Genomic DNA, 14,750 nt, shown 5'->3' on the forward strand with positions numbered 1-14,750 from the left:
ATTGTTTCATGAACACCGTTTCTTAGAAATTAATTCTATTCTAATTCATTGTGCCTGATCATTACACACGGAAACTTCAAAAAATGTTGACCGTGACTCGGATTTTTTAGCATGTACTTCAAACGTCACAGATTAGGATTTATGAATAAGGGTTCGATTTTCAGCACTGTTCTATTGTTTCCTGCACACAGTTTCTTAGAAATTAATTCTATTCTAATTCATTATGCCTGATCATTACACACGGAAATTTTAAAAGATGTTGACCGTGACTCGGATTTTTTAGCATGTACTTCAAACGTAACAAATTAGTTTTTATGAATTAGGGTTCGATTTTAAGCACTCTTCTATTTTTTCATGAAACCCTTTCTTAGAAATTAATTCTATTCTAATTCATTGTGCCTGATGATTACACACGGAAATTTCAAAAATTTGTTGATCGTGACTCGGATTTTTTAGCATGTACTTCAAACGTCACAGATTAGTATTTATGAATTAGGGTTCGATTGTCTGCACTCTTCTATTGTTTCATGCACACCGTTTCTTAGAAATTAATTCTATGCTAATTCATTGTGCCTGATCTTTACACACGGAAATTTAAAAAAATGTTGACCGTGACTCGGATTTTTTAGCATGTACTTCAAACATCTCAGATTATGATTTATGAATTAGGGTTCAATTTTCAGCACTCTTCGATTGTTTCATGAACACCGTTTCTTAGAAATTAATTCTATTCTAATTCATTGTGCCTGATCATTACACACGGAAACTTCAAAAAATGTTGACCGTGACTCGGATTTTTTAGCATGTACTTCAAACGTCACAGATTAGGATTTATGAATAAGGGTTCGATTTTCAGCACTGTTCTATTGTTTCCTGCACACAGTTTCTTAGAAATTAATTCTATTCTAATTCATTATGCCTGATCATTACACACGGAAATTTCAAAAAATGTTGACCGTGACTCGGATTTTTTAGCATGTACTTCAAATGTAACTGATTAGGATTTCTGAATTAGCGTTCGATTTTCATCACTCTTCAATTGTTTCATGCACACCGTTTCTTAGAAATGAATTCTATTCTAATTCATTGTGCCTGATCATTACACACGGAAATTTAAAAAAATGTTGACCGTGACTCGGATTTTTTAGCATGTACTTCAAACGTAACAGATTAGTTTTTATGAATTAGGGTTCGATTTTAAGCACTCTTCTATTTTTTCATGAAACCCTTTCTTAGAAATTAATTCTATTCTAATTCATTGTGCCTGATGATTACACACGGAAATTTCAAAAAATGTTGACCGTGACTCGGATTTTTTAGCATGTACTTCAAACGTCACAGATTAGTATTTATGAATTAGGGTTCGATTGTCTGCACTCTTCTATTGTTTCATGCACACCGTTTCTTAGAAATTAATTCTATGCTAATTCATTGTGCCTGATCTTTACACACGGAAATTTAAAAAAATGTTGACCGTGACTCGGATTTTTTAGCATGTACTTCAAACGTCTCAGATTATGATTTATGAATTAGGGTTCAATTTTCAGCACTCTTCGATTGTTTCATGAACACCGTTTCTTAGAAATTAATTCTATTCTAATTCATTGTGCCTGATCATTAAACACGGAAACTTCAAAAAATGTTGACCGTGACTCGGATTTTTTAGCATGTACTTCAAACGTCACAGATTAGGATTTATGAATAAGGGTTCGATTTTCAGCACTGTTCTATTGTTTCCTGCACACAGTTTCTTAGAAATTAATTCTATTCTAATTCATTATGCCTGATCATTACACACGGAAATTTTAAAAGATGTTGACCGTGACTCGGATTTTTTAGCATGTACTTCAAACGTAACAAATTAGTTTTTATGAATTAGGGTTCGATTTTAAGCACTCTTCTATTTTTTCATGAAACCCTTTCTTAGAAATTAATTCTATTCTAATTCATTGTGCCTGATGATTACACACGGAAATTTCAAAAATTTGTTGACCGTGACTCGGATTTTTTAGCATGTACTTCAAACGTCACAGATTAGTATTTATAAATTAGGGTTCGATTGTCTGCACTCTTCTATTGTTTCATGCACACCGTTTCTTACAAATTAATTCTATGCTAATTCATTGTGCCTGATCTTTACACACGGAAATTTAAAAAAATGTTGACCGTGACTCGGATTTTTTAGCATGTACTTCAAACGTCTCAGATTATGATTTATGAATTAGGGTTCAATTTTCAGCACTCTTCGATTGTTTCATGAACACCGTTTCTTAGAAATTAATTCTATTCTAATTCATTGTGCCTGATCATTACACACGGAAACTTCAAAAAATGTTGACCGTGACTCGGATTTTTTAGCATGTACTTCAAACGTAACAGATTAGGATTTATGAATTAGGGTTCGATTTTAAGCACTCTTCTATTGTTTCCTGCACATCGTTTCTTAGAAATTAATTCTATTCTAATTCATTGTGCCTGATCATTAAACACGGAAATTTCAAAAAATGTTGACCGTGACTCGGATTTTTTAGCATGTACTTCAAACGTCACAGATTAGGATTTATGAATTAGGGTTCGATTTTCAGCACTCTTGTATTGTTTCCTCCTCACCGTTTCTTAGAAATTAATTTTATTATAATTCATTGTGCCTGATCATTACACACGAAAATTTCAACAAATGTTGACCGTGACTCGGATTTTTTAGCATGTACTTCAAACGTCACAGATTAGGATTTATGAATTAGGGTTCGATTTTCAGCACAATTCTATTGTTTCCTGCACATCGTTTCTTAGAAATTAATTCTATTCTAATTCATTGTGCCTGGTCATTACACACGAAAATTTCAAAAAATGTTGACCGTGACTCGGATTTTTTAGCATGTACTTCAAACGTCACAGATTAGGAATTATGAATTAGGGTTCGATTTTCAGCACTCTTCTATTGTCTCCTCCACACCGTTTCTTAGAAATTAATTTTATTATAATTCATTGTGCCTGATCATTACACACGAAAATTTCAACAAATGTTGACCGTGACTCGGATTTTTTAGCATGTACTTCAAACGTCACAGATTAGGATTTATGATATAGGGTTCGATTTTAAGCACTCGTCTATTATTTCCTGCACATCGTTTCTTAGAAATTAATTGTATTCTAATTCATTGTGCCTGATCATTACACACGGAAATTTCAAAAAATGTTGACCGTGACTCGGATTTTTTAGCATGTACTTCAAACGTCACAGATTAGGAATTATGAATTAGGGTTCGATTTTCAGCACTCTTCTATTGTTTCCTGCACACCGTTTCTTAGAAATTAATTCTATTCGAATTCATTGGGCCTGATCATTACACACGGAAATTTTAAAACATGTTGACCGTGACTCGGATTTTTTAGCATGTACTTCAAACGTAACAAATTAGTTTTTATGAATTAGGGTTCGATTTTAAGCACTCTTCTATTTTTTCATGAAACCCTTTCTTAGAAATTAATTCTATTCTAATTCATTGTGCCTGATGATTACACACGGAAATTTCAAAAATTTGTTGACCGTGACTCGGATTTTTTAGCATGTACTTCAAACGTCACAGATTAGTATTTATAAATTAGGGTTCGATTGTCTGCACTCTTCTATTGTTTCATGCACACCGTTTCTTACAAATTAATTCTATGCTAATTCATTGTGCCTGATCTTTACACACGGAAATTTAAAAAAATGTTGACCGTGACTCGGATTTTTTAGCATGTACTTCAAACGTCTCAGATTATGATTTATGAATTAGGGTTCAATTTTCAGCACTCTTCGATTGTTTCATGAACACCGTTTCTTAGAAATTAATTCTATTCTAATTCATTGTGCCTGATCATTACACACGGAAACTTCAAAAAATGTTGACCGTGACTCGGATTTTTTAGCATGTACTTCAAACGTAACAGATTAGGATTTATGAATTAGGGTTCGATTTTAAGCACTCTTCTATTGTTTCCTGCACATCGTTTCTTAGAAATTAATTCTATTCTAATTCATTGTGCCTGATCATTAAACACGGAAATTTCAAAAAATGTTGACCGTGACTCGGATTTTTTAGCATGTACTTCAAACGTCACAGATTAGGATTTATGAATTAGGGTTCGATTTTCAGCACTCTTGTATTGTTTCCTCCTCACCGTTTCTTAGAAATTAATTTTATTATAATTCATTGTGCCTGATCATTACACACGAAAATTTCAACAAATGTTGACCGTGACTCGGATTTTTTAGCATGTACTTCAAACGTCACAGATTAGGATTTATGAATTAGGGTTCGATTTTCAGCACAATTCTATTGTTTCATGCACACCGTTTCTTAGAAATTAATTCTATTCTAATTCATTATGCCTGATCATTACACACGGAAATTTAAACAAATGTTGACCGTGACTCGGATTTTTTAGCATGTACTTCAAACGTCACAGATTAGGATTTATGAATTAGGGTTCGATTTTCAGCACTCTTGTATTGTTTCCTCCTCACCGTTTCTTAGAAATTAATTCTATTCTAATTCATTGTGCCTGATGATTACACACGGAAATTTCAAAAAATGTTGACCGTGACTCGGATTTTTTAGCATGTACTTCAAACGTCACAGATTAGTATTTATGAATTAGGGTTCGATTGTCTGCACTCTTCTATTGTTTCATGCACACCGTTTCTTAGAAATTAATTCTATGCTAATTCATTGTGCCTGATCTTTACACACGGAAATTTAAAAAAATGTTGACCGTGACTCGGATTTTTTAGCATGTACTTCAAACGTCTCAGATTATGATTTATGAATTAGGGTTCAATTTTCAGCACTCTTCGATTGTTTCATGAACACCGTTTCTTAGAAATTAATTCTATTCTAATTCATTGTGCCTGATCATTACACACGGAAACTTCAAAAAATGTTGACCGTGACTCGGATTTTTTAGCATGTACTTCAAACGTCACAGATTAGGATTTATGAATAAGGGTTCGATTTTCAGCACTGTTCTATTGTTTCCTGCACACAGTTTCTTAGAAATTAATTCTATTCTAATTCATTATGCCTGATCATTACACACGGAAATTTTAAAAGATGTTGACCGTGACTCGGATTTTTTAGCATGTACTTCAAACGTAACAAATTAGTTTTTATGAATTAGGGTTCGATTTTAAGCACTCTTCTATTTTTTCATGAAACCCTTTCTTAGAAATTAATTCTATTCTAATTCATTGTGCCTGATGATTACACACGGAAATTTCAAAAATTTGTTGACCGTGACTCGGATTTTTTAGCATGTACTTCAAACGTCACAGATTAGTATTTATGAATTAGGGTTCGATTGTCTGCACTCTTTTATTGTTTCATGCACACCGTTTCTTAGAAATTAATTCTATGCTAATTCATTGTGCCTGATCTTTACACACGGAAATTTAAAAAAATGTTGACCGTGACTCGGATTTTTTAGCATGTACTTCAAACGTCTCAGATTATGATTTATGAATTAGGGTTCAATTTTCAGCACTCTTCGATTGTTTCATGAACACCGTTTCTTAGAAATTAATTCTATTCTAATTCATTGTGCCTGATCATTACACACGGAAACTTCAAAAAATGTTGACCGTGACTTGGATTTTTTAGCATGTACTTCAAACGTCACAGATTAGGATTTATGAATTAGGGTTCGATTTTCAGCACTGTTCTATTGTTTCCTGCACACAGTTTCTTAGAAATTAATTCTATTCTAATTCATTATGCCTGATCATTACACACGGAAATTTCAAAAAATGTTGACCGTGACTCGGATTTTTTAGCATGTACTTCAAATGTAACTGATTAGGATTTCTGAATTAGCGTTCGATTTTCATCACTCTTCAATTGTTTCATGCACACCGTTTCTTAGAAATGAATTCTATTCTAATTCATTGTGCCTGATCATTACACACGGAAATTTAAAAAAATGTTGACCGTGACTCGGATTTTTTAGCATGTACTTCAAACGTAACAGATTAGTTTTTATGAATTAGGGTTCGATTTTAAGCACTCTTCTATTTTTTCATGAAACCCTTTCTTAGAAATTAATTCTATTCTAATTCATTGTGCCTGATGATTACACACGGAAATTTCAAAAAATGTTGACCGTGACTCGGATTTTTTAGCATGTACTTCAAACGTCACAGATTAGTATTTATGAATTAGGGTTCGATTGTCTGCACTCTTCTATTGTTTCATGCACACCGTTTCTTAGAAATTAATTCTATGCTAATTCATTGTGCCTGATCTTTACACACGGAAATTTAAAAAAATGTTGACCGTGACTCGGATTTTTTAGCATGTACTTCAAACGTCTCAGATTATGATTTATGAATTAGGGTTCAATTTTCAGCACTCTTCGATTGTTTCATGAACACCGTTTCTTAGAAATTAATTCTATTCTAATTCATTGTGCCTGATCATTACACACGGAAACTTCAAAAAATGTTGACCGTGACTCGGATTTTTTAGCATGTACTTCAAACGTCACAGATTAGGATTTATGAATAAGGGTTCGATTTTCAGCACTGTTCTATTGTTTCCTGCACACAGTTTCTTAGAAATTAATTCTATTCTAATTCATTATGCCTGATCATTACACACGGAAATTTTAAAAGATGTTGACCGTGACTCGGATTTTTTAGCATGTACTTCAAACGTAACAAATTAGTTTTTATGAATTAGGGTTCGATTTTAAGCACTCTTCTATTTTTTCATGAAACCCTTTCTTAGAAATTAATTCTATTCTAATTCATTGTGCCTGATGATTACACACGGAAATTTCAAAAATTTGTTGACCGTGACTCGGATTTTTTAGCATGTACTTCAAACGTCACAGATTAGTATTTATAAATTAGGGTTCGATTGTCTGCACTCTTCTATTGTTTCATGCACACCGTTTCTTACAAATTAATTCTATGCTAATTCATTGTGCCTGATCTTTACACACGGAAATTTAAAAAAATGTTGACCGTGACTCGGATTTTTTAGCATGTACTTCAAACGTCTCAGATTATGATTTATGAATTAGGGTTCAATTTTCAGCACTCTTCGATTGTTTCATGAACACCGTTTCTTAGAAATTAATTCTATTCTAATTCATTGTGCCTGATCATTACACACGGAAACTTCAAAAAATGTTGACCGTGACTCGGATTTTTTAGCATGTACTTCAAACGTAACAGATTAGGATTTATGAATTAGGGTTCGATTTTAAGCACTCTTCTATTGTTTCCTGCACATCGTTTCTTAGAAATTAATTCTATTCTAATTCATTGTGCCTGATCATTAAACACGGAAATTTCAAAAAATGTTGACCGTGACTCGGATTTTTTAGCATGTACTTCAAACGTCACAGATTAGGATTTATGAATTAGGGTTCGATTTTCAGCACTCTTGTATTGTTTCCTCCTCACCGTTTCTTAGAAATTAATTTTATTATAATTCATTGTGCCTGATCATTACACACGAAAATTTCAACAAATGTTGACCGTGACTCGGATTTTTTAGCATGTACTTCAAACGTCACAGATTAGGATTTATGAATTAGGGTTCGATTTTCAGCACAATTCTATTGTTTCATGCACACCGTTTCTTAGAAATTAATTCTATTCTAATTCATTATGCCTGATCATTACACACGGAAATTTAAACAAATGTTGACCGTGACTCGGATTTTTTAGCATGTACTTCAAACGTCACAGATTAGGATTTATGAATTAGGGTTCGATTTTCAGCACTCTTGTATTGTTTCCTCCTCACCGTTTCTTAGAAATTAATTTTATTATAATTCATTGTGCCTGATCATTACACACGGAAACTTCAAAAAATGTTGACCGTGACTTGGATTTTTTAGCATGTACTTCAAACGTCACAGATTAGGATTTATAAATTAGGGTTCGATTTTCAGCACTGTTCTATTGTTTCCTGCACACAGTTTCTTAGAAATTAATTCTATTCTAATTCATTATGCCTGATCATTACACACGGAAATTTCAAAAAATGTTGACCGTGACTCGGATTTTTTAGCATGTACTTCAAATGTAACTGATTAGGATTTCTGAATTAGCGTTCGATTTTCATCACTCTTCAATTGTTTCATGCACACCGTTTCTTAGAAATGAATTCTATTCTAATTCATTGTGCCTGATCATTACACACGGAAATTTAAAAAAATGTTGACCGTGACTCGGATTTTTTAGCATGTACTTCAAACGTCACAGATTAGGATTTATGAATAAGGGTTCGATTTTCAGCACTGTTCTATTGTTTCCTGCACACAGTTTCTTAGAAATTAATTCTATTCTAATTCATTATGCCTGATCATTACACACGGAAATTTTAAAAGATGTTGACCGTGACTCGGATTTTTTAGCATGTACTTCAAACGTAACAAATTAGTTTTTATGAATTAGGGTTCGATTTTAAGCACTCTTCTATTTTTTCATGAAACCCTTTCTTAGAAATTAATTCTATTCTAATTCATTGTGCCTGATGATTACACACGGAAATTTCAAAAATTTGTTGACCGTGACTCGGATTTTTTAGCATGTACTTCAAACGTCACAGATTAGTATTTATGAATTAGGGTTCGATTGTCTGCACTCTTTTATTGTTTCATGCACACCGTTTCTTAGAAATTAATTCTATGCTAATTCATTGTGCCTGATCTTTACACACGGAAATTTAAAAAAATGTTGACCGTGACTCGGATTTTTTAGCATGTACTTCAAACGTCTCAGATTATGATTTATGAATTAGGGTTCAATTTTCAGCACTCTTCGATTGTTTCATGAACACCGTTTCTTAGAAATTAATTCTATTCTAATTCATTGTGCCTGATCATTACACACGGAAACTTCAAAAAATGTTGACCGTGACTTGGATTTTTTAGCATGTACTTCAAACGTCACAGATTAGGATTTATGAATTAGGGTTCGATTTTCAGCACTGTTCTATTGTTTCCTGCACACAGTTTCTTAGAAATTAATTCTATTCTAATTCATTATGCCTGATCATTACACACGGAAATTTCAAAAAATGTTGACCGTGACTCGGATTTTTTAGCATGTACTTCAAATGTAACTGATTAGGATTTCTGAATTAGCGTTCGATTTTCATCACTCTTCAATTGTTTCATGCACACCGTTTCTTAGAAATGAATTCTATTCTAATTCATTGTGCCTGATCATTACACACGGAAATTTAAAAAAATGTTGACCGTGACTCGGATTTTTTAGCATGTACTTCAAACGTAACAGATTAGTTTTTATGAATTAGGGTTCGATTTTAAGCACTCTTCTATTTTTTCATGAAACCCTTTCTTAGAAATTAATTCTATTCTAATTCATTGTGCCTGATGATTACACACGGAAATTTCAAAAAATGTTGACCGTGACTCGGATTTTTTAGCATGTACTTCAAACGTCACAGATTAGTATTTATGAATTAGGGTTCGATTGTCTGCACTCTTCTATTGTTTCATGCACACCGTTTCTTAGAAATTAATTCTATGCTAATTCATTGTGCCTGATCTTTACACACGGAAATTTAAAAAAATGTTGACCGTGACTCGGATTTTTTAGCATGTACTTCAAACGTCTCAGATTATGATTTATGAATTAGGGTTCAATTTTCAGCACTCTTCGATTGTTTCATGAACACCGTTTCTTAGAAATTAATTCTATTCTAATTCATTGTGCCTGATCATTACACACGGAAACTTCAAAAAATGTTGACCGTGACTCGGATTTTTTAGCATGTACTTCAAACGTCACAGATTAGGATTTATGAATAAGGGTTCGATTTTCAGCACTGTTCTATTGTTTCCTGCACACAGTTTCTTAGAAATTAATTCTATTCTAATTCATTATGCCTGATCATTACACACGGAAATTTTAAAAGATGTTGACCGTGACTCGGATTTTTTAGCATGTACTTCAAACGTAACAAATTAGTTTTTATGAATTAGGGTTCGATTTTAAGCACTCTTCTATTTTTTCATGAAACCCTTTCTTAGAAATTAATTCTATTCTAATTCATTGTGCCTGATGATTACACACGGAAATTTCAAAAATTTGTTGACCGTGACTCGGATTTTTTAGCATGTACTTCAAACGTCACAGATTAGTATTTATAAATTAGGGTTCGATTGTCTGCACTCTTCTATTGTTTCATGCACACCGTTTCTTACAAATTAATTCTATGCTAATTCATTGTGCCTGATCTTTACACACGGAAATTTAAAAAAATGTTGACCGTGACTCGGATTTTTTAGCATGTACTTCAAACGTCTCAGATTATGATTTATGAATTAGGGTTCAATTTTCAGCACTCTTCGATTGTTTCATGAACACCGTTTCTTAGAAATTAATTCTATTCTAATTCATTGTGCCTGATCATTACACACGGAAACTTCAAAAAATGTTGACCGTGACTCGGATTTTTTAGCATTTACTTCAAACGTCACAGATTAGGATTTATGAATTAGGGTTCGATTTCAGCACTATTCTATTGTTTCCTGCACACAGTTTTTTAGAAATTAATTCTATTCTAATTCATTATGCCTGATCATTACACACGGAAATTTAAAAAAATGTTGACCGTGACTCGGATTTTTTAGCATGTACTTCAAACGTAACAGATTAGGATTTATGAATTAGGGTTCGATTTTAAGCACTCTTCTATTGCTTCCTGCACACCGTTTCTTAGAAATTAATTCTATTCTAATTCATTGTGCCTAATCATTACACACGAAAATTTCAAAAAATGTTGACCGTGAATCGGATTTTTTTGCATGTACTTCAAACGTAACAGATTAGTTTTTATGAATTAGGGTTCGATTTTAAGCACTCTTCTATTTTTTCATGCACACCGTTTCTTAGAAATTAATTCTATTCTAATTCATTGTGCCTGATCATTACACACGTAAATTTAAAAAAATGTTGACCGTGACTCGGATTTTTTAGCATGTACTTCAAACGTAACAGATTAGGTTTTATGAATTAGGGTTCGATTTTCAGCACTCTTCTATTGTTTAATGCACACTGTTTCTTAGAAATTAATTATATTCTAATTCATTGGGCGTGATCATTACACACGGAAATTTAAAAAAATCTTGACCGTGACTCGGATTTTTTAGCATGTACTTCAAACGTAACAGATTAGTTTTTATGAATTAGGGTTCGATTTTAAGCACTCTTCTATTGTTTCCTGCACACCGTTTCTTAGAAATTAACTCTATTCTAATTCATTGTGCCTAATCATTACACACGAAAATTTCAAAAAATGTTGACCGTGAATCGGATTTTTTAGCATGTACTTCAAACGTAACAGATTAATTTTTATGAATTAGGGTTCGATTTTAAGCACTTTTCTATTGTTTCCTGCACACCGTTTCTTAAAAACTAATTCTATTCTAATTCATTGTGCCTGATTAACACACGAAAATTTCAAAAAATGTTGACCGTGACTCGGATTTTTTAGCATGTACTTCAAACGTCACAGATTAGGATTTATGAATTAGGGTTCGATTTTCTGCACTCTTCTATTGTTTCATGCACACAGTTTCTTAGAAATTAATTCTATTCTAATTCATTGTGCCTGATCATTACACACGGAAACTTCAAAAAATGTTGACCGTGACTTGGATTTTTTAGCATGTACTTCAAACGTCACAGATTAGGATTTATGAATTAGGGTTCGATTCTCAGCACTGTTCTATTGTTTCCTGCACACAGTTTCTTAGAAATTAATTCTATTCTAATTCATTATGCCTGATCATTACACACGGAAATTTCAAAAAATGTTGACCGTGACTCGGATTTTTTAGCATGTACTTCAAATGTAACTGATTAGGATTTCTGAATTAGCGTTCGATTTTCATCACTCTTCAATTGTTTCATGCACACCGTTTCTTAGAAATGAATTCTATTCTAATTCATTGTGCCTGATCATTACACACGGAAATTTAAAAAAATGTTGACCGTGACTCGGATTTTTTAGCATGTACTTCAAACGTAACAGATTAGTTTTTATGAATTAGGGTTCGATTTTAAGCACTCTTCTATTTTTTCATGAAACCCTTTCTTAGAAATTAATTCTATTCTAATTCATTGTGCGTGATGATTACACACGGAAATTTCAAAAAATGTTGACCGTGACTCGGATTTTTTAGCATGTACTTCAAACGTCACAGATTAGTATTTATGAATTAGGGTTCGATTGTCTGCACTCTTCTATTGTTTCATGCACACCGTTTCTTAGAAATTAATTCTATGCTAATTCATTGTGCCTGATCTTTACACACGGAAATTTAAAAAAATGTTGACCGTGACTCGGATTTTTTAGCATGTACTTCAAACGTCTCAGATTATGATTTATGAATTAGGGTTCATCTTTCAGCACTCTTCGATTGTTTCATGAACACCGTTTCTTAGAAATTAATTCTATTCTAATTCATTGTGCCTGATCATTACACACGGAAACTTCAAAAAATGTTGACCGTGACTCGGATTTTTTAGCATGTACTTCAAACGTCACAGATTAGGATTTATGAATAAGGGTTCGATTTTCAGCACTGTTCTATTGTTTCCTGCACACAGTTTCTTAGAAATTAATTCTATTCTAATTCATTATGCCTGATCATTACACACGGAAATTTTAAAAGATGTTGACCGTGACTCGGATTTTTTAGCATGTACTTCAAACGTAACAAATTAGTTTTTATGAATTAGGGTTCGATTTTAAGCACTCTTCTATTTTTTCATGAAACCCTTTCTTAGAAATTAATTCTATTCTAATTCATTGTGCCTGATGATTACACACGGAAATTTCAAAAATTTGTTGATCGTGACTCGGATTTTTTAGCATGTACTTCAAACGTCACAGATTAGTATTTATGAATTAGGGTTCGATTGTCTGCACTCTTCTATTGTTTCATGCACACCGTTTCTTAGAAATTAATTCTATGCTAATTCATTGTGCCTGATCTTTACACACGGAAATTTAAAAAAATGTTGACCGTGACTCGGATTTTTTAGCATGTACTTCAAACATCTCAGATTATGATTTATGAATTAGGGTTCAATTTTCAGCACTCTTCGATTGTTTCATGAACACCGTTTCTTAGAAATTAATTCTATTCTAATTCATTGTGCCTGATCATTACACACGGAAACTTCAAAAAATGTTGACCGTGACTCGGATTTTTTAGCATGTACTTCAAACGTCACAGATTAGGATTTATGAATAAGGGTTCGATTTTCAGCACTGTTCTATTGTTTCCTGCACACAGTTTCTTAGAAATTAATTCTATTCTAATTCATTATGCCTGATCATTACACACGGAAATTTTAAAAGATGTTGACCGTGACTCGGATTTTTTAGCATGTACTTCAAATGTAACTGATTAGGATTTCTGAATTAGCGTTCGATTTTCATCACTCTTCAATTGTTTCATGCACACCGTTTCTTAGAAATGAATTCTATTCTAATTCATTGTGCCTGATCATTACACACGGAAATTTAAAAAAATGTTGACCGTGACTCGGATTTTTTAGCATGTACTTCAAACGTCACAGTTTATGATTTATGAATTAGGGTTCGATTTTAAGCACTCTTCTATTGTTTCCTGCACATCGTTTCATAGAAATTTAATTCTATTCTAATTCATTGTGCCTGATCATTACACACGGTAATTTAAAAAAATATTGACCGTGACTCGGATTTTTTAACATGTACTTCAAACGTCACAGATTAGAATTTATGAATTAGGGTTCGATTTTCAGCACTCTTCTATTGTTTCCTCCACACCGTTTCTTAGAAATTAATTTTATATAATTCATTGTGCCTGATCATTGCACACGAAAATTTCAACAAATGTTGACCGTGACTCGGATTTTTTAGCATGTACTTCAAACGTCACAGATTAGGATTTATGAATTAGGGTTCGATTTTCAGCACTCTTCAATTGTTTCCTGCACATCGTTTCATAGAAATTAATTCTATTCTAATTCATTGTGCCTGATCATTACACACGGAAATTTCAAAAAATGTTGACCGTGACTCGGATTTTTTAGCATGTACTTCAAACGTCACAGATTAGGATTTATGAATTAGGGTTCGATTTTCAGCACTATTCTATTGTTTCCTGCACACAGTTTTTTAGAAATTAATTCTATTCTAATTCATTATGCCTGATCATTACACACGGAAATTTAAAAAAAATCTTGACCGTGACTCGGATTTTTTAGCATGTACTTCAAACGTAACAGATTAGGATTTAGGAATTAAGGTTCGATTTTCAGCACTCTTCTATTGTTTCATGCACACCGTTTCTTAGAAATTAATTATATTCTAATTCATTGGGCGTGATCATTACACACGGAAATTTAAAAAAATCTTGACCGTGACTCGGATTTTTTAGCATGTACTTCAAACGTAACAGATTAGTTTTTATGAATTAGGGTTCGATTTTAAGCACTCTTCTATTGTTTCCTGCACACCGTTTCTTAGAAATTAACTCTATTCTAATTCATTGTGCCTAATCATTACACACGAAAATTTCAAGAAATGTTGACCGTGAATTGGATTTTTTAGCATGTACTTCAAACGTAACAGATTAATTTTTATGAATTAGGGTTCGATTTTAAGCACTTTTCTATTGTTTCCTGCACACCGTTTCTTAAAAACTAATTCTATTCTAATTCATTG

This window comes from Cucurbita pepo, chromosome 19 (assembly GCF_057944985.1).
Source record: "Cucurbita pepo subsp. pepo isolate OVF chromosome 19, ASM5794498v1, whole genome shotgun sequence".
NCBI classification, from domain to species: domain Eukaryota; kingdom Viridiplantae; phylum Streptophyta; class Magnoliopsida; order Cucurbitales; family Cucurbitaceae; genus Cucurbita; species Cucurbita pepo.